Below are 25,954 nucleotides of genomic sequence, written 5' to 3'. Positions count from 1 at the left end.
CGTGATGTTTTTCTCACTCCTACTAGTGAATGTAATGTTACACACCCATACAATGCACACGACCCCGCGATGTTTTTCAGAAACCTATCCTACATTGCCACTGCATGTTTCCTGACCTCCCCATGCTGACCACCCCGCCGTGCTTTTCTCCATTTTACATTGCCACACACTGCCTATCCTAAACAGACCCTCGAATTCACACCACCCCGTGATGTTTTTCTCACTCCTACTAGTGAATGTAATGTTACACACCATACAATGCGCACCATCCCGCGATGTTTTTCATAAACCTATGCTACATTGCCACAGCATTTTTCCTGACCTCCCCATGCTTTCCACCCCGCGGTGCTTTTCTCCATCCTACATTGAAACTCACTGCCTATCCTAATTCAGACCCTCCGATTCACACCACCCCGTGATGTTTTTCTCACTCCTACTAGTGAATGTAAAGTTACACACCCATAGAATGCGCACCACCCCGCGATGTTTTTCAGAAACGTATCCTACATTGCCACTGCATGTTTCCTGACCTCCCCATGCTGACCACTACGCGGAGCTTTTCTCCAGCCTACATTGCCACTCACTGCCTATCCTATTTCAGACCCTCCGATTCACACCCCCGTGATGTTTTTCTCACTCCTACTAGTGAATGTAATGTTACACACCCATACAATGCGCACCAGCCCGCGATGTTTTTCAGAAACGTATCCTACATTGCCACTACATGTTTCCTGACCTCCCCATGCTGACCACCCCGCGGTGCTTTTCTCCATCCTACATTGCCACTCACTGCCTATCCTAATTCAGACCCTCCGATTCACACCACCCTGTGATGTTTTTCTCACTCCTACTAGTGAATGTAATGTTAAACAGCCATACAATTCGCACCACCCCGTGATGTTTTTCTCACTCCTACTAGTGAATGTAATGTTACACACCCATACAATGCGCACCACCCCGCGGTGTTTTTCAGAAACCTATCCTACATTGCCACTGCATGTTTCCTGACATCCCCAAGCTGACCACCCGTGGTGCTTTTCTCCATCCTGCATTGCCACTCACTGCCTATCCTAATTCAGACACCCCGATTCACACCACCCGTGATGTTTTTCTCACTCCTACTAGTGAATGTAATGTTGCACAGCCATAAAATGCGCACCACCCCGCAAATTTTTTCTCACTCCAACCAGTGAATGTAATGTTACACACCCATACAATGGGCACCACCCCGCGATGTTTTTCAGAAATGTATCCTACATTGCCACTACATGTTTCCTTACCTCCCCATGGTGACCACCCCGCGATGCTTTTCTCCATCCTACATGCCACTCACTGACTATCCTAATCCAGACCCTCCGATTCACACCACCCCGTGATGTTTTTCTCACTCCTACTAGTGAATGTAATGTTACACAGCCATACAATTTGCACCACCCCGTGATGTTTTTCTCACTCCTACTAGTGAATGTAATGTTACACACCCATACAATGCGCACCACCCGGCGATGTTTTGCAGAAACCTATCCTACATTGCCACTGCATGTTTCCTGACCTCCCCATGCTGAACAACCCGCCGTGCTTTCCTCCATCCTTCATGGCCACTCTCTGCCTACCCTAATTCAGACCCTCCTATTCACACCACCCCGTGATGTTTTTCTCATTCCTACTAGTGAATGTAATGTTACACACCCATACAATGCGCACCACCAGGTGATGTTTTTCAGAAACCTATCCTACATTGCCACTGCATGTTTCCTGACCTCCCCATGCTGACCACCCCGTGGTGCTGTTCTCCATTCTACATAGCCACTCACTGCCTACCCTAATTCAGACCCTCCGATTCACACCCCCACACGATGTTTTTCTCACTCCTACTAGTGAATGTAATGTTACACACCCATACATTGCGCCCCACCCCGCGATGTTTTTCAGAAACCTATCCTACATTGCCACTGCATGTTTCCTGACCTCCCCATGCTGACCTACCCGCGGTGCTTTTCTCCATCCTACATTGCCACTCACTGCCTTCCCTAATTCAGACCCTCCGATTCAAACCATCCCGTGATGTTTTTCTCACTCCTACTAGTGAAGGAAATGTTACACACCCATAGAATGCGCACCACCCCGCGATGTTTTTCAGAAACCTATCCTACATTGCCACTGCATGTTTCCTGACCTCCCCATGCTTACCACCCCGCGGTGCTTTTCTCCATTCTACATTGCCCCTCACTGCCTATCCTAATTCAGACCCTCGGATTCACACCACCCCGTGATGTTTTTCTCACTCCTGCTAGTCAATGTAATGTTACACACCCATACAATGCGTACCACCCCGCGATGTTTTTCAGAATCCTATACTACATTGCCACTGCATGTTTCCTGACCTCCCCATGCTATCCACCCCGTGGTGCTTTTCTCCATCCTACATTGCCAGTCACTGCCTATCCTATTTCAGACCCTCCGATTCACAACCCCGTGATGTTTTTCTCACTCCTACTAGTAAATGTAATGTTACACACCCATATAATGCGCACCACCCGGCGATGTTTTTCAGAAACCTATCCTACATTGCCACTTCATGTTTCCTGACCTCCCCATGCTGTCCACCCCACGGTGCTTTTCTCCATCCTACATTGCCACTCACTGCCTTTCCTAATTCAGACCCTCCGATTCACACCACCCCGTGATGTTTTTCTCACTCCTACTAGTGAATGTAATGTTAAACAGCCATACAATTCGCACCACCCCGTGATGTTTTTCTCACTCCTACTAGTGAATGTAATGTTACACACCCATACAATGCGCACCACCCCTCGGTGTTTTTCAGAAACCTATCCTACATTGCCACTGCATGTTTCCTGACCTCCCCAAGCTGACCACCCCGTGTTGCTTTTCTCCATCCTGCATTGCCACTCACTGCCTATCCTAATTCAGACCCCCCGATTCACACCACCCCGTGATGTTTTTCTCACTCCTACTAGTGAATGTAATGTTGCACAGCCATAAAATGCGCACCACCCCGCGAATTTTTTCTCACGCCAACTAGTGAATGTAATGTTACACACCCATACAATGGGCACCACCCCACGATGTTTTTCAGAAATGTATCCTACATTGCCACTACATGTTTCCTGACCTCCCCATGCTGACCACCCCGCGGTGCTTTTCTCCATCCTACATGCCAGTCACTGACTATCCTAATCCAGACCCTCCGATTCACACCACCCCGTGATGTTTTTCTCACTCCTACTAGTGAATGTAATGTTACACAGCCATACAATTCGCACCACCCCGTGATGTTTTTCTCACTCCTACTAGTGAATGTAATGTTACACACCCATACAATGCGCACCACCCCGCGATGTTTTTCAGAAACCTATCCTACATTGACACTGCATGTTTCCTGACCTCCCCATGCTGACCACCCCGCCGTGCTTTCCTCCATCCTTCATGGCCACTCCCTGCCTACCCTAATTCAGACCCTCCTATTCACACCACCCCGTGATGTTTTTCTCATTCCTACTAGTGAATGTAATGTTACACACCCATACAATGCGCACCACCAGGTGATGTTTTTCAGAAACCTATCCTACATTGCCACTGCATGTTTCCTGACCTCCCCATGCTGACCACCCCGTGGTGCTGTTCTCCATCCTACATAGCCACTCACTGCCTACCCTAATTCAGACCCTCCGATTCACACCCCCACACGATGTTTTTCTCACTCCTACTAGTGAATGTAATGTTACACACCCATACATTGCGCCCCACCCCGCGATATTTTTCAGAAACCTATCCTACATCGCCACTGCATGTTTCCTGACCTCCCCATGCTGACCTACCCGCGGTGCTTTTCTCCATCCTACATTGCCACTCACTGCCTTCCCTAATTCAGACCCTCCGATTCAAACCATCCCGTGATGTTTTTCTCACTCCTACTAGTGAAGGAAATGTTACACACCCATAGAATGAGCACCACCCGCGATGTTTTTCAGAAACCTATCCTACATTGCCACTGCATGTTTCCTGACCTCCCCATGCTTACCACCCCGCGGTGCTTTTCTCCATACTACATTGCCCCTCACTGCCTATCCTAATTCAGACCCTCGGATTCACACCACCCCGTGATGTTTTTCTCACTCCTACTAGTCAATGTAATGTTACACACCCATACAATGCACACCACCCTGCGATGTTTTTCTAAAACCTATCCTACAATGCCACTGCATGTTTCCTGACCTCCCCATGCTTACCACCCCGCGGTGCTTTTCTCCATTCTAAATTGCCACTCACTGCCTATCCTAATTCAGACCCTCAGATTCACACCACCCCGCGATGTTATTCTGACTCCTAGTAGTGAATGTAATGTTACACACCCATACAATGCACACCACCCCGCGATGTTTTTCAGAAACCTATCCTACATTGCCACTGCATGTTTCCTGGCCTCCGCATGCTGACCACTCCGCGGTGCTTTTCTCCAGGCTACATTGCCACTCACTGCCTATCCTAATTCAGACCCTCCGATTCACACCACCCCGCGATGTTTTTCTCACTCCTACTAGTGAATGTATTATTACACACCACACAATGCGCACCACCCCGCGATGTTTTTCAGAAACCTATCCTACATTGCCACTGCATGTTTCCTGGCCTCCGCATGCTGACCACTCCGCGGTGCTTTTCTCCATCCTACATTGCAGGTCACTGCCTATCCTATTTCAGACCCTCCGATTCACACCCCCGTGATGTTTTTCTCACTCCTACTAGTGAATGTAATGTTACACACCCATACAATGCGCCCCATCCCGCGCTGTTTTTCAGAAACCTATCCTACATTGCCACTGCATGTTTTCTGACCTCCAGAGCTGACCACCCCTTGGTGCTTTTCTCCATCCTACATTGCCACTCAGTGCCTATCCTAATTCAGACCCTAAGATTCACACCACCCCGTGATGTTTTTCTCACTCCTACTAGTGAATGTAATGCTACACACCCACACAATGCGCACCACCCGGCGTTGTTTTTCAGAAACCTATCCTACATTGCCACTGCATATTTCCTGACCTCCCCATTCTGACCAACCCGTGGTGCTTTTCTCCATCCTACATTGCCACTCACTGCCTATCCTAAATCAGACGCTATGATTCACACCACCCCGTGATGTTTTTCTCACTCCTACTAGTGAATGTAATGTAACACACCCATTCAATGCGCACCACACCGCGATGTTTTTCAGAAACCTATCCTACATTGCCACTGCATGTTTCCTGACCTCTCCATGCTGACCCCTCGCGGTGCTTTTCTCCATCCTACATTGCCACTCACTGCCTATCCTAATTCAGACCCTCCGATTCACACCACCCCTTGAAGTTTTTGTCACTCCTACTTGTGAATGTAATGTTACACACCCATACAATGCGCACCACCCCGCGATGTTTTTTTCACTCCTACTAGTGAATGTAATGTTACACACCCATACAATGCGCACCACCCCGCGATGTTTTTCAGAAACCTATCCTACATTGCCACTGCATGTTTCCTGACCTCCCCATGCTGAACACTCCGCGGGGCTTTTCTCCATCCTCCATTGCCACTCACTGCCTATCCTAATTCAGGCCCTCCGATTCATACCACCCCGCGATGTTTTTCTGACTCATACTAGTGAATGGAATGTTACGCACCCATACAATGAGCACCACCCCGCGATGTTTTGCAGAAACCTATCCTACATTGCCAATGCATGTTTCCTTACCTCCCCATGCTGACCACTCCGCGGTGCTTTTCTCCACCCTACATTGCCACTCACTGCCTATCCTAATTCAGACCCTCCAATTGAAACCGCCCCGCGATGTTTTTCTCACTCCTACTAGTGAATGTAATGTTACACACCATACAATGCGCACCACCCCGCGATGTTTTTCATAAAACTATCCTACATTGCCACAGCATTTTTCCTGACCTCCCCATGCTTTCCACCCCGCGGTACTTTTCTCCATCCTACATTGCCACTCACTGCCTATCCTAATTCAGACCCTCTGATTCACACCACCCCTTGATGTTTTTCTCACTCCTACTAGTGAATGTAAAGTTACACACCCATAGAATGCGCACCACCCCGCGATGTTTTTCAGAAACCTATCCTACATTGCCACTGCATGTTTCCTAACCTCCCCATGCTATCCACCCCGCAGTGCTTTTTCCATCCTGCATTGCCAGTCACTGCCTATCCTAATTGAGACCCTCCGATTCACACCACCCGTGATGTTTTTCTCTCTCCTACTAGTGAATGTAATGTTACACACCCATAGAATGCGTACCACCCCGCGATGTTTTTCAGAAACCTATCCTACATTGCCACTGCATGTTTCCTGACTTCCCCATGCTGACCACCCCGCGGTACTTTTCTCCATCCTACATTGCCACTCACTGCCTATCCTAATTCAGACCGCCTGATTCACACCACCCCGTGATGTTTTTCTCACTCCTACTAGTGAATGTAATGTTGCACAGCCATAAAATGCGCACCACCCCGCGATTTTTTTCTCACTCCTACAAGTGAATGTAATGTTACACAGGCATACAATGCGCGCCACCCCGCGATGTTTTTCTGAAACGTATCCCACATTGCGACTACATGTTTCCTGACCTCCGCATGCTGACAACCCCGCGGTGCTTTTCTCCAACCTACATTGCCACTCACTGCCTACCCTTATTCAGACCCTCCGATTCACACCCCCACACGATGTTTTTCTCACTCCTACTAGTGAATGTAATGTTACACACCCATACATTGCGCCCCACCCCGCGATGTTTTTCAGAAACCTATCCTACATTGCCACTGCATGTTTCCTGACCTCCCCATGCTGACCTACCCGCGGTGCTTTTCTCCATCCTACATTGCCACTCACTGCCTTCCCTAATTCAGACCCTCCGATTCAAACCATCCCGTGATGTTTTTCTCACTCCTACTAGTGAAGGAAATGTTACACACCCATAGAATGCGCACCACCCCGCGATGTTTTTCAGAAACCTATCCTACATTGCCACTGCATGTTTCCTGACCTCCCCATGCTTACCACCCCGCGGTGCTTTTCTCCATTCTACATTGCCCCTCACTGCCTATCCTAATTCAGACCCTCGGATTCAGACCACCCCGTGATGTTTTTCTCACTCCTACTAGTCAATGTAATGTTACACACCCATACAATGCACACCACCCTGCGATGTTTTTCAGAAACCTATCCTACAATGCCACTGCATGTTTCCTGACCTCCCCATGCTTACCACCCCGCGGTGCTTTTCTCCATTCTAAATTGCCACTCACTGCCTATCCTAATTCAGACCCTCAAATTCACACCACCCTGCGATGTTATTCTGACTCCTAGTAGTGAATGTAATGTTACACACCCATACAATGCACACCACCCCGCGATGTTTTTCAGAAACCTATCCTACATTGCCACTGCATGTTTCCTGGCCTCCGCATGCTGACCACTCCGCGGTGCTTTTCTCCACCCTACATTGCCACTCACTGCCTATCCTATTTCAGACCCTCCGATTCACACCACCCTGCGATGTTTTTCTCACTCCTACTAGTGAATGTATTATTACACACCACACAATGCGCACCACCCCGCGATGTTTTTCACAAAACTATCCTACATTGCCACAGCATTTTTCCTGACCTCCCCATACATTCCACCCCGCGGTGCTTTTCTCCATCCTACATTGAAACTCACAGCATATCCTAATTTAGACCCTGCGATTCACACCACCCCGTGATGTTTTTCTCACTCCTACTAGTTAATGTATAGTTACACACCCATACAATGCACACCACCCCGTGATGTTTTTCAGAAACCTATCCTATATTGCCACTGCATGTTTCCTGACCTCCCGATGCTGACCACCACGCGGTGCTTTTCTCCATCCTACATTGCCACTCACTGCCTATCCTAATTCAGACCCTCCGATTCACACCACCCCGTGATGTTTTTCTCACTCCTACTAGTGAATGTAATGTTACACACCCATACAATGCGCACCACCCTGCGATGTTTTTCAGAAACCTATCCTACATTGCCACTGCATGTTTCCTGACCTCCGCATACTGACCACTCCGCGGCGCATTTCTCCATCCTACATTGCCACTCACTGCCCATCCTAATTCAGACACTCCGAATCACACCACCACGCGATGTTTTTCTCACTCCTACTAGTGAATGTAATGTAACACACCCATACAATGCGTACCACCCCGCGATGTTTTTCAGAAACCTATACTACATTGCCACTGCATGTTTCCTGACCTCCCCATGCTATCCACCCCGTGGTGCTTTTCTCCATCCTACATTGCCAGTCACTGCCTATCCTATTTCAGACCCTCCGATTCACACCCCCGTGATGTTTTTCTCACTCCTACTAGTGAATGTAATGTTACACAGCCATATAATGCGCACCACCCCGCGATGTTTTTCAGAAACCTATCCTACATTGCCACTGCATGTTTCCTGACCTCCCCATGCTGTCCACCCCACGGTGCTTTTCTCCATCCTACATTGCCACTCACTGCCTATCCTAATTCAGACCCTCCGATTCACACCACCCCTTGATGTTTTTGTCACTCCTACTTGTGAATGTAATGTTACACACCCATACAATGCGCACCACCCCGCGATGTTTTTTTCACTCCTACTAGTGAATGTAATGTTACACACCCATACAATGCGCACCACCCCGCGATGTTTTTCAGAAACCTATCCTACATTGCCACTGCATGTTTCCTGACCTCCCCATGCTGAACACTCCGCGGGGCTTTTCTCCATCCTCCATTGCCACTCACTGCCTATCCTAATTCAGGCCCTCCGATTCATACCACCCCGCGATGTTTTTCTGACTCATACTAGTGAATGGAATGTTACGCACCCATACAATGAGCACCACCCCGCGATGTTTTGCAGAAACCTATCCTACATTGCCAATGCATGTTTCCTGACCTCCCCATGCTATCCACCCCGCAGTGCTTTTTCCATCCTACATTGCCAGTCACTGCCTATCCTAATTGAGACCCTCCGATTCACACCACCCGTGATGTTTTTCTCTCTCCTACTAGTGAATGTAATGTTACACACCCATAGAATGCGTACCACCCCGCGATGTTTTTCAGAAACCTATCCTACATTGCCACTGCATGTTTCCTGACTTCCCCATGCTGACCACCCCGCGGTACTTTTCTCCATCCTATATTGCCACTCACTGCCTATCCTAATTCAGACCCCCTGATTCACACCACCCCGTGATGTTTTTCTCACTCCTACTAGTGAATGTAATGTTGCACAGCCATAAAATGCGCACCACCCCGCGATTTTTTTCTCACTCCTACAAGTGAATGTAATGTTACACAGGCATACAATGCGCGCCACCCCGCGATGTTTTTCTGAAACGTATCCCACATTGCGACTACATGTTTCCTGACCTCCGCATGCTGACAACCCCGCGGTGCTTTTCTCCAACCTACATTGCCACTCACTGCCTACCCTTATTCAGACCCTCCGATTCACACCCCCACACGATGTTTTTCTCACTCCTACTAGTGAATGTAATGTTACACACCCATACATTGCGCCCCACCCCGCGATGTTTTTCAGAAACCTATCCTACATTGCCACTGCATGTTTCCTGACCTCCCCATGCTGACCTAACCGCGGTGCTTTTCTCCATCCTACATTGCCACTCACTGCCTTCCCTAATTCAGACCCTCCGATTCAAACCATCCCGTGATGTTTTTCTCACTCCTACTAGTGAAGGAAATGTTACACACCCATAGAATGCGCACCACCCCGCGATGTTTTTCAGAAACCTATCCTACATTGCCACTGCATGTTTCCTGACCTCCCCATGCTTACCACCCCGCGGTGCTTTTCTCCATTCTACATTGCCCCTCACTGCCTATCCTAATTCAGACCCTCGGATTCACACCACCCCGTGATGTTTTTCTCACTCCTACTAGTCAATGTAATGTTACACACCCATACAATGCACACCACCCCGCGATGTTTTTCTCACTCCTACTAGTGAATGTATTATTACACACCACACAATGCGCACCACCCCGCGATGTTTTTCACAAAACTATCCTACATTGCCACAGCATTTTTCCTGACCTCCCCATGCATTCCACCCCGCGGTGCTTTTCTCCATCCTACATTGAAACTCACAGCATATCCTAATTTAGACCCTGCGATTCACACCACCCCGTGATGTTTTTCTCACTCCTACTAGTTAATGTATAGTTACACACCCATACAATGCACACCACCCCGTGATGTTTTTCAGAAACCTATCCTATATTGCCACTGCATGTTTCCTGACCTCCCGATGCTGACCACCCCGCGGTGCTTTTCTCCATCCTAAATTGCCACTCACTGCCTATCCTAATTCAGACCCTCCGATTCACACCACCCCGTGATGTTTTTCTCACTCCTACTAGTGAATGTAATGTTACACACCCATACAATGCGCACCACCCTGCGATGTTTTTCAGAAACCTATCCTACATTGCCACTGCATGTTTCCTGACCTCCGCATACTGACCACTCCGCGGCGCATTTCTCCATCCTACATTGCCACTCACTGCCCATCCTAATTCAGACACTCCGATTCACACCACCACGCGATGTTTTTCTCACTCCTACTAGTGAATGTAATGTAACACACCCATACAATGCGTACCACCCCGCGATGTTTTTCAGAAACCTATACTACATTGCCACTGCATGTTTCCTGACCTCCCCATGCTATCCACCCCGTGGTGCTTTTCTCCATCCTACATTGCCAGTCACTGCCTATCCTATTTCAGACCCTCCGATTCACACCCCCGTGATGTTTTTCTCACTCCTACTAGTGAATGTAATGTTACACACCCATATAATGCGCACAACCCCGCGATGTTTTTCAGAAACCTATCCTACATTGCCACTGCATGTTTCCTGACCTCCCCATGCTGTCCACCCCACGGTGCTTTTCTCCATCCTACATTGCCACTCACTGCCTATCCTAATTCAGACCCTCCGATTCACACCACCCCTTGATGTTTTTGTCACTCCTACTTGTGAATGTAATGTTACACACCCATACAATGCGCACCACCCCGCGATGTTTTTTTCACTCCTACTAGTGAATGTAATGTTACACACCCATACAATGCGCACCACCCCGCGATGTTTTTCAGAAACCTATCCTACATTGCCACTGCATGTTTCCTGACCTCCCCATGCTGAACACTCCGCGGGGCTTTTCTCCATCCTCCATTGCCACTCACTGCCTATCCTAATTCAGGCCCTCCGATTCATACCACCCCGCGATGTTTTTCTGTCTCATACTAGTGAATGGAATGTTACGCACCCATACAATGAGCACCACCCCGCGATGTTTTGCAGAAACCTATCCTACATTGCCAATGCATGTTTCCTTACCTCCCCATGCTGACCACTCCGCGGTGCTTTTCTCCACCCTACATTGCCACTCACTGCCTATCCTAATTCAGACCCTCCGATTGAAACCGCCCCGCGATGTTTTTCTCACTCCTACTAGTGAATGTAATGTTACACACCATACAATGCGCACCACCCCGCGATGTTTTTCATAAAACTATCCTACATTGCCACAGCATTTTTCCTGACCTCCCCATGCTTTCCACCCCGCGGTACTTTTCTCCATCCTACATTGCCACTCACTGCCTATCCTAATTCAGACCCTCTGATTCACACCACCCCTTGATGTTTTTCTCACTCCTACTAGTGAATGTAAAGTTACACACCCATAGAATGCGCACCACCCCGCGATGTTTTTCAGAAACCTATCCTACATTGCCACTGCATGTTTCCTAGCCTCCGCATGCTCACCACCCCGCGGTACTTTTCTCCATCCTACATAACCACTCACTGCCTATCCTAATTCAGACCCTCCGATTCACACCACCCCGTGATGTTTTTCTCACTCCTACTAGTGAATGTAATGTTACACACCCATACAATACGCACCACCCCGCGATGTTTTTCAGAAACCTATCCTACATTGCCACTGCATGTTTCCTGACCTCCGCAGGCTGACCACTCCGCGGAGCTTTTCTCCATCCTACATTGCCACTCACTGCCTATCCTAAGTCAGACCCTCCGATTTACACCAACACGCGATGTTTTTCTCACTCCTACTAGTGATTGTAATGTAACACACCCATACAATGCGTACCACCCCGCGATGTTTTTCAGAAACCTATCCCACATTGCCACTGCATGTTTCCTGACCTCCCCGTGCTATCCACCCCGCAGTGCTTTTTTCCATCCTACATTGCCAGTCACTGCCTATCCTAATTCAGACCCTCCGATTTACACCACCCGTGATGTTTTTCTCTCTCCTACTAGTGAATGTAATGTTACACAACCATAGAATGCGTACCACCCCGCGATGTTTTTCAGAAACCTATCCTACATTGCCACTGCATGTTTCTTCACTTCCCCATGCTGACCACCCCGCGGTACTTTTCTCCATCCTACATTGCCACTCACTGCCTATCCTAATTCAGACCCCCTGATTCACACCACCCCGTGATGTTTTCTCACTCCTACTAGTGAATGTAATGTTGCACAGCCATAAAATGCGCACCACCCCGCGATTTTTTTCTCACTCCTACAAGTGAATGTAATGTTACACAGGCATACAATGCGCGCCACCCCGCGATGTTTTTCTGAAACGTATCCCACATTGCGACTACATGTTTCCTGACCTCCGCATGCTGACAACCCCGCGGTGCTTTTCTCCAACCTACATTGCCACTCACTGCATATCCTAATTCAGACCCTCCGATTCACACCACCCCGTGATGTTTTTCTCACTCCTACTAGTGAATGTAATGCTGCACAGCCATAAAATGCGCACCACCCCGCGATTTTTTTCTCACTCCTATTAGTGAATGTAATGTTACACACCCATACAATGCGCACCACCCACGATGTTTTTCAGAAACCTATCCTACATTGCCACGGCATGTTTCCTGACCTCCACATGCTGACCACCCCGTGGTGTTTTCTCCATCCTACATTGCCACGCACTGGCTATCCTAATTCATTCCCTCCGATTCACACCACCCCGTGATGTTTTTGTCACTCCTACTAGTGAATGTAATGTTACACACCCATACAATGCGCACCAAACCGCGATGTTTTTCAGAAACCTGTCCAACATTGCCACTGCATGTTTCCGGACCTCCCGATGCTGACCACCCCACGGTGCTTTTCTCCATCCTACATTGCCACTCACTTCCTATCCTAATTCAGACCCTCAGATTCACACCACCCCTTGATGTTTTTCTCACTCCTACTAGTAAATATAATGTTACACAGCCATACAATTCGCACCACCCCGCGATGTTTTTCTCACTCCTACTAGTGAATGTAATGTTACACAGCCATACAATTCGCACCACCCCGTGACGTTTTTCTCACTCCTACTAGTGAATGTAATGTTACACACCCATACAATGCGCAACACCCCGCGATGTTTTACAGAAACCTATCCTACATTGCCACTGCATGTTTCCTGGCCTCCGCATGCTGACCACTCCTCGGTGCTTTTCTCCACCCTACATTGCCACTCACTGCCTATCCTATTTCAGACCCTCCGATTCACACCACCCCGCGATGTTTTTCTCACTCCTACTAGTTAATGTAATGTTACACACCCATAGAATGCGCACCACCCCGCGATGTCTTTCAGAAACCTATCCTACATTGCCACTGCATGTTTCCTGACTTTCCCATACTGACAACCCCGCGGTACTTTTCTCCATCCTACATTGCCACTCACTGCCTATCCTAATTCAGACCCCCCGAATCACACCACCCCGTGATGTTTTTCTCACTCCTACTAGTGAATGTAATGTTGCACAGCCATAAAATGCGCACCACCCCGCGATTTTTTTCTCACTCCTATTAGTGAATGTAATGTTACACAGCCATACAATGCGCACCACCCACGATGTTTTTCAGAAACGTATCCTACATTGCCACTACATGTTTGCTGACCTCCGCATGCTGACCACCCCGCGGTGCTTTTCTCCATCCTACATTGCCACTCACTGCATATGCTAATTCAGACCCTCCGATTCACACCACCCCGTGATGTTTTTCTGACTCCTACTAGTGAAGGTAATGTTACACAGCCATACAATGCGCACCACCCCGTGATCTTTTTCTTACTCCTACTAGTGAATGTAATGTTACTCACCCATACAATGCGCACCACCCCGCGATGTTTTTCAGAAACCTATCCTACATTGCCACTGCATGTTTCCTGACCTCCACATGCTGACCACCCCGTGGTGTTTTTTCCATCCTACATTGCCACGCACTGGCTATCCTAATTCAGACCCTCTGATTCACACCACCCCGTGATGTTTTTGTCACTCCTACTAGTGAATGTAATGTTACACACCCATACAATTCGCACCAAACCGCGATGTTTTTCAGAAACCTGTCCAACATTGCCACTGCATGTTTCCGGACCTCCCGATGCTGACCACCCCACGGTGCTTTTCTCCATCCTACATTGCCACTCACTTCCTATTCTAATTCAGACCCTCAGATTCACACCACCCCTTGATGTTTTTCTCACTCCTACTAGTAAATATAATGTTACCCACCCATACAATTCGCACCACCCCGCGATGTTTTTCTCACTTCGACTAGTGAATGTCATGTTACACACCCATACAATGCGCACCACCCCGCGATGTTTTTCAGAAACGTATCCTACATTGCCACTACATGTTTCCTGACCTCAGCATGATGACCACCCCGCGGTGCTTTTCTCCATCCTACATTGCCACTCACTGCCTATCCTAATTCAGACCCTCCGATTCACACCACCCCGTGATGCTTTTCTCACTCCTACTAGTGAATGTAATGTTACACAGCCATACAATTCACACCACCCCGTGATGTTTTTCTCACTCCTACTAGTGAATGTAATGTTACTCACCCATACAATGCGCACCACCCCGCGCACGCGATGTTTTTCAGAAACCTATCCTACATTGCCACTGCATGTTTCCTGACCTTCCCATGCTGACCACCCCGCCGTGCTTTCCTCCATCCTACATTGCCACTCACTGCCTACCCTAATTCAGACCCTCCTATTCACACCACTCCGTGATGTTTTTCTCATTTCTACTGCTGAATGTAATGTTACACACCCACACAATGCGCACCACCCTGCGATGTTTTTCAGAAACCTATCCTACATTGCCACTGCATGTTTCCTGACCTCCCCATGCTGACCACCCCGCGGTGCTTTTCTCCATCCTACATTGATACTCACTGCCTATCCTAATTCAGACCCTCCGATTCACACCCCCGCGCGATGTTTTTCTCACTCCTACTAGTGAATGTAATGTTACACACCCATACAATGCGCCCCACCCTGCGATGTTTTTCAGAAACCTATCCTACATTGCCACTGCATGTTTCATGACCTCCCCATGCTGACCAACCCGCGGTGCTTTTCTCCATCCTACATTGCCTCTCACTGCCTCCCCTAACTCAGACACTCCGATTCACACCACCACGTGATGTTTTTCTCACTCCTACTAGTGAATGTAATGTTACACACCCATACAATGCACACCACCCCGCGCTGTTTTTCAGAAACCTATCGAACATTGCTACTGCATGTTTCCTGACTTCCCCATGCTGACCATCCCGTGGTGCTTTTCTCCATCCTACATTGCCAATCACTGCCTATCCTTATTCAGACCCTCCGATTCACACCACCCCATGACTGTTTCTCACTCCTACTAGTGAATGTAATGTTACACACACATACAATGCGCACCACTCGGCGATGTTTTTCAGAAACCTATCCTACATTGCCACTGCATGTTTCCTGACCTCCCCATGCTGACCACCCCGCGGTGCTTTTCTCCATCCTACATTGATACTCACTGCCTATCCTAATTCAGACCCTCCGATTCACACCCCCGCGCGATGTTTTTCTCACTCCTACTAGTGAATGTAATGTTACACACCCATACAATGCGCCCCACCCCGCGATGTTTTTCAGAAACCTATCCTACATTGCCACTGCATGTTTCATGACCTCCCCATGCTGACCAACCCGCGGTGCTTTTCTCCATCCTACATTGCCTCTCACTGCCTCCCCTAATTCAGACACTCCGATTCACACCACCACGTGATGTTTTTCTCACTCCTACTAGTGAATGTAATGTTACACACCCATACAATGCACACCACCCCGCGCTGTTTTTCAGAAACCTATCGAACATTGCTACTGCATATTTCCTGACTTCCCCATGCTGACCATCCCGTGGTGCTTTTCTCCATCCTACATTGCCAATCACTGCCTATCCTTATTCAGACCCTCCGATTCACACCACCCCATGACTGTTTCTCACTCCTACTAGTGAATGTAATGTTACACACACATACAATGCGCACCACTCGGCGATGTTTTTCAGAAACCTATCCTACATTGCCACTGCATATTTCCTGACCTCTCCATGCTGACCACGCCATGGTGCTTTTCTCCATCCTACATTGCCACTCACTGCCTATCCTACCTCGGACCCTCCGATTCACACCACCCCATGACGTTTTCTCACTCCTACTAGTGAATGTAATGTTACACACCCATACAATGCGCACTCCCAGCAATGTTATTCAGTAACCTATCCTACATTTCCACTGCATGTTTCCTGACCTCCCCATGCTGACCACCCCATGGTTCTTTCCTCCATTCTACATTGCCACTCACTGCCTGTCCTTACTCAGACCCTCCGTTTCATGTCGGTGTCACTCCCGGCCGGCAGGAAGGACACACAACAAAGTCTGGCAGTGGACAACCTTTTCTTTTATTTTTCTTCTCCGTACAGCCTGCCCCGGGATTCCTCCCGGCCGAAGCCTCAGTTGTTCCGCTCCCCGCGGCTCCTTGCGTGCTTCTCCCTACAGTCTGTCCCGAAGCCTCTACCGGTCCGCTCTCCGCGGCTCCTTGCGTGCTTCTCCCTACAGTCTGTCCCGAAGCCTCTACCGGTCCGCTCTCCACGGATTCTTGCATGCTTCTTCTGCTTCTTTTGCTTCTTCTTCTTTCTTTGGCGGGAGAGGCACTCACTTTTATAGGGTTACAGTGTCCAATCAGTTCAAAGCGCGCGATGCGGGCTGATTGGCTAACATCAGTTGTTGCTAGGCAGACTATCTTACAGGGCGGGTTGTGAAGCAGGAGATCTTACAGGGCGGGTTGTTTACCAAGCATTAAGCAGGAGATCTTACAGGGCGGGTTGTTTACCAAGCAGGAAGCAGGAGATCTTACAGGGCGGGTTGTTTACCAAGCAGGAAGCAGGAGATAAGCGCCATCTTAGCACACTCGATGGGAGGGGTAATCTAGCTCAGGCTTTGCTCTTTCCTACAGGCCTCACGTCCGCCAAGTAAGGCGACCGGGCTCGGCCGCGGCTCCCAACATCTCCCCCTTTTTTATTTTTTATGAATGTGCGCATCGTAGCCCTTCCTGGACTGGGTGCAGAGGCTTATGCCCTATGCGTAGGCCCACCGTAGGTCCTTGGCTTAGACCCTGGTCGGCCGTCCCATGGTCTGCCAAGGCCCTGAGGCTCTCGTCCTTTTTCTAGGGCCAGGCACAAACTGGACGGAACCTGGATGCACACAAGCTTCCACTCATTTCCTCTCCGTAAAGAAATCCCCTCGGAGAGAAATTTAGACCTGGGCAGCATCTAACAGTCCAGCGGCTTATGTGCAGGATGGGGTAGGGCCTGGCTTAGGTTGAGTCGCACCAGGGGAGTACGCTCTTACCCGTCATTGACTCTCCTACCCAGCTATGTCATAATTTTTTAGAGGAGTGTGGGAAGCTCACCGCCCCTAGACTCGCTCGTAGGCTAGGCGAGCGAGCCATGCATATGCCTGAGGATCTTTTTGTCCATTTTGGGCTACCGCTATTTCTATTCATCTTGTTGGTTGGTCTGTGATGGATCTCCGGTAGGGCAGGTCTGATCTTCAATCGAGGGCTTTGTTGCCCGTGTCAGTCTCTCCGGTACCCACAGTGGTTCTCGTCCCGGTTCCTGTGGGAAAGCACAAACCGCGCCTCGGTTCCAGCTAACCACCGGATCCGGGCCCATCCATTGTCCTGTTAGGACATCTTTCCATTTAACCCACCCTTTATGGTTGGAGGAAGGGTTGCAGTGCTCCATAGCTGGGGAGCAATTATCATTATTTAAATTTAAAAAATTGTGTGTGAATAGTGCCATGGATAATAGTGCCTTTGGGGCCAGGCCTTGGCCTACTCCCCCTTTTTGTTTTTGTAAAATTTCTTTGAGGCTTCTATGAGCCCTCTCAATGATTCCTTGACCTTGGGGATTCTATGGGATACCATGTTTTAATTGAACCTCCATCATTTTGCAGAACTCATTGAAGGCTTTGCCTATATAGGCTGGTCCATTATCAGTTTTTAATATTTTTGGTTTGCCCCATGCGGCCCAAGCCGCCAGGCAATGATTGATCACATTAGACACTTTTTCACCTGTTTCTGCTGTTGCAAATATGACGTGAGAACAGGTGTCTGTGGAAACATGAACATATTTAAGAGTCCCAAATTCCTGTATATGTGTGATGTCCATCTGCCAAACATCACCAGGGATCAAACCTCGAGGGTTTACTCCCATCGGTATGGCAGGTTTGTATGTGGCACAGGAGTCACATCAGAGGCAGTAACCTTTGGAAAAATTACAGGGTGCTGAGTAACAAATGACAAGATAGGGTCTTTAGGGTATTGATTGTCTATATCCCCATGGAAAACACATCTCAAAATGGCCCAAGCATCTATGCAGGCAGCCAGGGTCTTGATCTGGCTGGCGGTATAGGGTACTCGGATGGCTTGTGGTCCTGAGCCAAAATGTCTGCCTTATGTGGACCCTTTCTGCATCGCCCACAGACGTTATACGATCCTTCATTTTTAAGGCGAGGCTTGGCGTCTGCACTATTTGGGCAGTTGCGTTTAATGTGTCCTGGGTCCCCGCAGCTGAAGCACCCCTTGGCTTTATGTTCCTCTCTAGGCCCGCGAGGTCCCCTTTGTTGCACTGCCGCAGCCAGAAGAGCTGCAACTCCCGAATTAGAAAGCGGCCCCCCTATTTCTCTGCATATTCTGATCCAGGCGTTAAGATCCTTATTCTTATGTGGGGCTATTGCTGCCTTACATTCCTTTGTGCATTGTTCGAAAATCAACTGCCTAACCAGCGGTTGAGCCAATTCCCTATCGGAAAAGATCTTATCGGCGGCATCTTGCATCCGAGCCACAAAATCAACGAATGGCTCTGTTGTGCCCTGGACTATTTTAGAAAGGCACAAGGATGCCGTTCCGGCACCACTCACCTGCTTCCAGGCGCGAAGCACAATGGTATTGATCTGCTCATAAACTGCACCAGGGAACTGAGTCTGATTATCAGCGTGTTGGCCTTCCCCCATAAGCATGTCTCTATTCCACCCCCGGTTCCCTCGGTTAGCGTTTCTTTCCGCCTGTTCGGCAGCGAACTTGGCGTACCAGGCTTGCCAATCCAGGTAACTACCCGAGGGCAGACACGCCTTTGCCAGCTGAGTCCAGGACGCGGGGGTGAGGGGCCCAGAAGACAGGTTCTCCAGCATGGCAATGGTGTAAGGCGCAGTCGGCCCAAAGGTTGTAACTGCATTTTTAAGTTCTCTAATCTGCTTTATTTCAAAGGGTTCCCACACATTACGTCCCTGACCCATGGCCATCTGTACAGGATATATCCCATAGGGGCCGCTATCTATCCCTGGGAACGGGTGGTCTTCATTAGACACACGACCCCCATGCCACAGCTGTCTGTGGAAATAACGTTCCGCCGGTGGCGGAGCATCGTAAGATGGCGGCCGTGGCTGAACAGAAAATGGCGGCCTGTGCGTTATTTCCTGTACTGACGGAAGAGGGGGGAGTTCCCATGCGGCGGCATCGCGGCGAGGGACCGCTTCCGGGAACGATTTCCAGGGCGGAGCAGAAGGTTCTGTCTCCCTCCCCTGCCAGGGGGCGCTCAGAAGCTCTCTGCTTTTTCGTAAGCCTAGCTGAGCGGAGCGCAATTCGCGGCGCAACGCAGCGAAAGAGCCTTGCGTCTCCCCATCAAGCGACTTAGGCCCCTGACAGCTGGTCTCTTTGGCCTCCTCACCATTCAACCTTCCCTCGTCCTCGGAGTCAGACGACTCCGAGGCTTGAGCCCCGTCCTCCTCCTTAGCATCTTTGTTCCCCTTGACGGACCCCTCTCGGGAGCTCCCTGACTGGGCCTGCTCAAATACCCTGCGTACTTTTGTAAGCTCTTGAGAGCTTTCCCCGCAACCACCCTCACTCTTAGTGCCGCTACCTAGCATGTTTCCCATTTTTTAATATGTTACTCACCGCGTGAGGCCCAAGGAATCCACCACTTACGCGTGAGCCTGAGAGGAGTCTACAAACCCTGTAGGTGCGCACCACCCAGGGCCCAGGTTTATCCTCTACTCACCTGTCTTGCAGCTCTGCGTTGGAGCGTTGTCCACTGCCACATCTCGGGGGTGATCAGCTCCCCGTACGGGCCACCAGATGTCGGTGTCACTCCCGGCCGGCAGGAAGGACACACAACAAAGTCTGGCAGTGGACAACCTTTTCTTTTATTTTCCTTCTCCGTACAGCCTGCCCCGGGAATCCTCCCGGCCGAAGCCTCAGTTGGTCCGCTCCCCGCGGCTCCTTGCGTGCTTCTCCCTACAGTCTGTCCCGAAGCCTCTACCGGTCCGCTCTCCGCGGCTCCTTGCGTGCTTCTCCCTACAGTCTGTCCCGAAGCCTCTACCGGTCCGCTCTCCGCGGCTATTTGCGTGCTTCTTCTGCTTCTTTTGCTTCTTCTTCTTTCTTTGGCGGGAGAGGCACTCACTTTTATAGGGTTACAGTGGCCAATCAGTTCAAAGCGCGCGATGCGGGCTGATTGGCTAACATCAGTTGTTGCTAGGCAGACTATCTTACAGGGCGGGTTGTGAAGCAGGAGATCTTACAGGGCGGGTTGTTTACCAAGCAGGAAGCAGGAGATCTTACAGGGCGGGTTGTTTACCAAGCAGGAAGCAGGAGATCTTACAGGGCGGGTTGTTTACCAAGCAGGAAGCAGGAGATCTTACAGGGCGGGTTGTTTACCAAGCAGGAAGCAGGAGATAAGCGCCATCTTAGCACACTCGATGGGAGGGGTAATCTAGCTCAGGCTTTGCTCTTTCCTACAGGCCTCACGTCCGCCAAGTAAGGCGACCGGGCTCGGCCGCGGCTCCCAACAGTTTCACACCACCCTGTGATGTTTTTTTTCAATCCTACTAGTGAATGTAATGTTACACACCCATACAAGGCGCACTCCCAGCGATGTTTTTTCAGAAAACTATCCTACATTGCCACTGCATGTTTCGTGACCTCCCCATGCTGACCACCCCGTGGTGCTTTTCTCCATCCTCCATTGCCACTCACTGCCTATCCTAATTCCGACCCTCCGATTCACACCACCCCGTGATGTTTATCTCACTCCTACTATTGAATGTAATGTTAAACACCCATACAATGCGCACCACCCCACGATGCTTTTCAGAAACCTATCCTACATTGCCACTGCATGTTTCCTGACCTCCCCATGCTGAGCACCCCTTGGTGCTTTTCTCCATCCTACATTCCCACTCACTGCCTATCCTAATTCAGTACATCCAATTCACACCACCTGTGATGTTTTTCTCACTCCTGCTAGGGAGTGTAATGTTACACACCCATAAAATGCGCACAACCCCGCGATGTTTTTCAGAAACCTATCCTACATTGCCTCTGCATGTTTCCTGACTTCCACATGCAGACCACCCCGTGGTGCTTTTCTCCATCCTACATTGCCACTCACTGCCCATCCTTATTCAGACCCTCCGGTTCACACCATCCCGTGATGTTTTTCTCACTCCTACTAGTGAATGAAATGTTACACACCCATACAATGCGCCACACCCCACAATGTTTGTCAGAAACATATCCAACATTGCCACTGCATGTTTCTTGACCACCCCATTCTGAGCACCCTGTGGTGCTTTTCTCCATCCTACATTTCCACTCACTTCCTATCCTAATTCAGACCCTCCGATGAACTCGACTCCGTGATGTTTTTCTGACTCCTACCAGTGAATGTAATGTTAGACACCCATACAATACGCACGACCCAGCGATGTTTTTCAGAAACCTATCCTACATTGCCACTGCATGTTTCCTGAACTCCCCATGCTGACCAGCCCGTGGTGCTATTCTCCATCCTATATTGCCACTATCCTAATTCCGAAACTCTGATTCACACCACCCCGTGATGTTTTTCTCAGTCCCTCTAGGGAATGTAATGTTACACCCCCATAAATTGCACACCACACTGCGATGTTTTTCAGAAACCTATCCTACATTGCCACTGCATGTTTCCTGACCTACCCATGCTGACCACCCCGTGGTGCTTTTCTCCATCCTACATTGCCACTCACTGCCTATCGTAATTCAGACCCTCCGATTCACACCACCCCGTGATGTTTTTCTCACTCCTACTCGTGAATGTAATGTTACACACTCATACAATGCGAACCACCCCGGAATGTTTTTCAGAAACCTATCCTACTTTGCCACTGCAGCTTTCCTGACCGCCCCATGCTGACCACCCCACGGTGCTTTCCTCCATCGTACATTGCCACTCACTGCCTATCCTAATTCAGACACTGCGATGCACACCACCCCGTGATGTTTTTCTCACTCCTACTAGTCAATGTAATGTTACACAACCATACAATGCGCACCACGCGGCGATGTTTTTCAGTAACCTATCCTACATAGCCACTGCCTGTGTCCTCGCCTCCCCATGCTGACCACCCCGTGGTGCTTTTCTCCATCCTCCATTGCCACTCACTGCCTATCCTAATTCCGACACTCCGATTCACACGACCCCCTGATGTTTATCTCACTCCTACTAGTGAATGTAATGTTAAACACCCATACAATGCGCACCACCCCGCGTTGTTTTTCAGAAAACGATCCTACATTGCCACTGCATGTTTCCTGACATCCCCATGCTGACCACACACTGGTGCTTTTCTCCATCCTACGTTGCCACTCACTGCCTCTCCTAATTAAGACCCTCCGATTCACACCACCCCATGATGTTTTTCTCACTCCTTGTAGTGATTGTAATATTACACACCCATACAATGCGCACCACCCCGTGATGTTTTTCAGAAAACTATCCTACATTGCCTCTGCATGTTTCCTGACCTCCACATCCTGACCACCCTGGGGTGCTTTTCTTCATCCTACATTGCCACCTCCTGCGTAACCTTATTCAAACTCCGGATCACACAACCCCGTGATGTTTTTCTCACTCGTACTAGTAATTGTAATGTTACACACCCATGCAATGCGCAACACCCCGCAATGTTTTTCAGAAACCTATCCTACATTGCCACTGCATGTTTCCTGACCTCCCCATGCTGAGCACCGCGTGGTGCTGTTCTCCATCCTACATTGCCCCTCACTGCCTATCCTTATTCAGACCCTCCGGTTCACACCACCCCGTGATGTTTTTCTCACTCCTACTAGTGAATGTAATGTTACACACCCATACAATGCGCAACACCCCGCGATGTTTTTCAGAAACCTATCCCACATTGAAACTGCATGTTTCCTGACCTCCACATGCTGAGCACCCTGTGGTGCTTTTCTCCATCCTACATTGCTACTCACTGCCTATCCTAATTCAGACCCTCCGATTCACAAAACCCCATGATGTTTTTCTCACTCCTACTACTGAATGTAATATTACACAACCAAACAATGCGTACCACCCCGCGATGTTTTTCAGAAACCTATCCTACATTGCCTCTGCATGTTTCCGGACCTCCACATGCTGACCACCCCGTGGTGCTTTTCTCCATCCTACATTGCCACTCACTGCCTATCCTTATTCAGACCCTCCAGATCACATAACCCCGTGATGTTTTTCTCACTCCTACTAGTGAATGTAATGTTACACACCCATACAATGCGCAACACACCACAATGTTTTTCAGAAACCTATCCTACATTGTCACTGCATGTTTCCTGACCTCCCCATGCTGACCACCCCGTGGTGCTATTCTCCATCCTATATTGCCAATATCCTAATTCCGAAACTCTGATTCACACCACCCCGTGATGTTTTTCTCAGTGCCTCTAGGGAATGTAATGTTACACCCCCATAAATTGCACACCACACTGCGATGTTTTTCAGAAACCTATTCTACTTTGCCACTGCATGTTTCTTGACCTCCCCATGCTGACCACCCGTGGTGCTTGTATCCATCCTACATTGCCACTCACTGCTTATTGTAAATCAGACCCTCCGATTCAAACCACACCGTGATGTTTTTCTCACTCCTACTCGTGAATGTAATGTTACACACCCATACAATGTGCACCACCCCGCGATGTTTTTGAGAAACCCATCCTATTTTGACACTGCAGCTTTCCTGACCTCCCCATGCTGACCACCCCGTGGTGATTTTCTCCATCCTACATTGTGAATCACTGCCTATCCTCATTCAGACCCTCCGATTAACACCACCCCATGATGTTTTTCTCACTCCTACTAGTGAATGTAATGTTACACACCCATGCAATGTGCACCACCCCGCGATGTTTTTCAACAACCTGTCCTATATTGCCACTGCATGTTTCCTGACATCCCTATGCTGACCACACCGTGTTGCTTTTCTCCATCCTACATTGCCATTCACTGCCTATCCAAATTAAGACCCTCCGATTCACACCACCCCGTGATGTTTTTCTCAGTCCTACTAGGGAATGTAATGTTACACCACCATAAATTGCGCACCACCCCGTGATGTTTTTCAGAAACCTATCCTACATTGCCACTGCATGTTTCCTGACCTCCCAATTCTGACCAACACATGGTGCTTTTCTCCATCCTACATTGCCACTCACTGCCTTTCCTAATTCAGACCGTCCGATTCACACCACTCCGTGATGTTTTTCTCACTCCTACTTGTCAATGTAATGTTACACACCCATACAATGCGAACCACCCCGGGATGTTTTTCAGAAACCTATCCTACTTTGCCAATGCAGCTATCCTGACCTCCCCATGCTGACCACCCCGTGGTCCTTTTCTCCATCCTACATTGCGACTCACTGCCTATCCTCATTCAGACACTCCAATTCACACCACCCCGTGATGTTTTTCTCACTCCTACCAGTGAATGTAATGTTACCCACCCATACAATGCGCAACACCCCGCGATGTTTTTCAGAAAGTTATCCTACATTGCCACTGCATGTTTCCTGACCTCCCCATGCTGACCACCCCATCGTGCTTTACTCAATTCTACATTGTCACTCACTGCCTATCCTTATTCAGACCCTCCGATTCACACCACCCCGTGATGTATTTCTCACTCCTACTAGTGAATGTAATGTTACACACCCATAGAATGTGCACCATCCCGCGATGTTTTTCAGAAAACTTTCCTACATTGCCACTGCATGTTTCCGGACCTCCCCATGCTGACCAACCCGTGGTGCTTTTCTCCATCCTACATTGCCACTCACTGCCTATCCTAATTCAGACCCTGCGATTCACACCACCCCGTGAAGTTTTTCTCACTCCTACTAGTCAATGTAATGTTACACAACCATTCAATGCGCACCACCCGGCGATGTTTTTCTGTAACCTATCCTACATTGCCACTGCATGTTTCCTCACCTCCCCATGCTGACCACCCCGTGGTGCTTTTCTCCATCCTCCATTGCCACTCACTGCCTATCCTAAATCCGACACTCCGATTCACACCACCCCCTGATGTTT

The sequence above is a fragment of the Cavia porcellus genome, unplaced genomic scaffold (genome assembly GCF_034190915.1).
Source record: "Cavia porcellus strain 051 isolate PalLab524CR breed Dunkin Hartley unplaced genomic scaffold, mCavPor4.1 scaffold_32, whole genome shotgun sequence".
NCBI classification, from domain to species: Eukaryota; Metazoa; Chordata; class Mammalia; order Rodentia; family Caviidae; genus Cavia; species Cavia porcellus.
The sequence above is the reverse complement of the archived record's forward strand: the minus strand, read 5'-3'. Positions refer to the sequence as shown.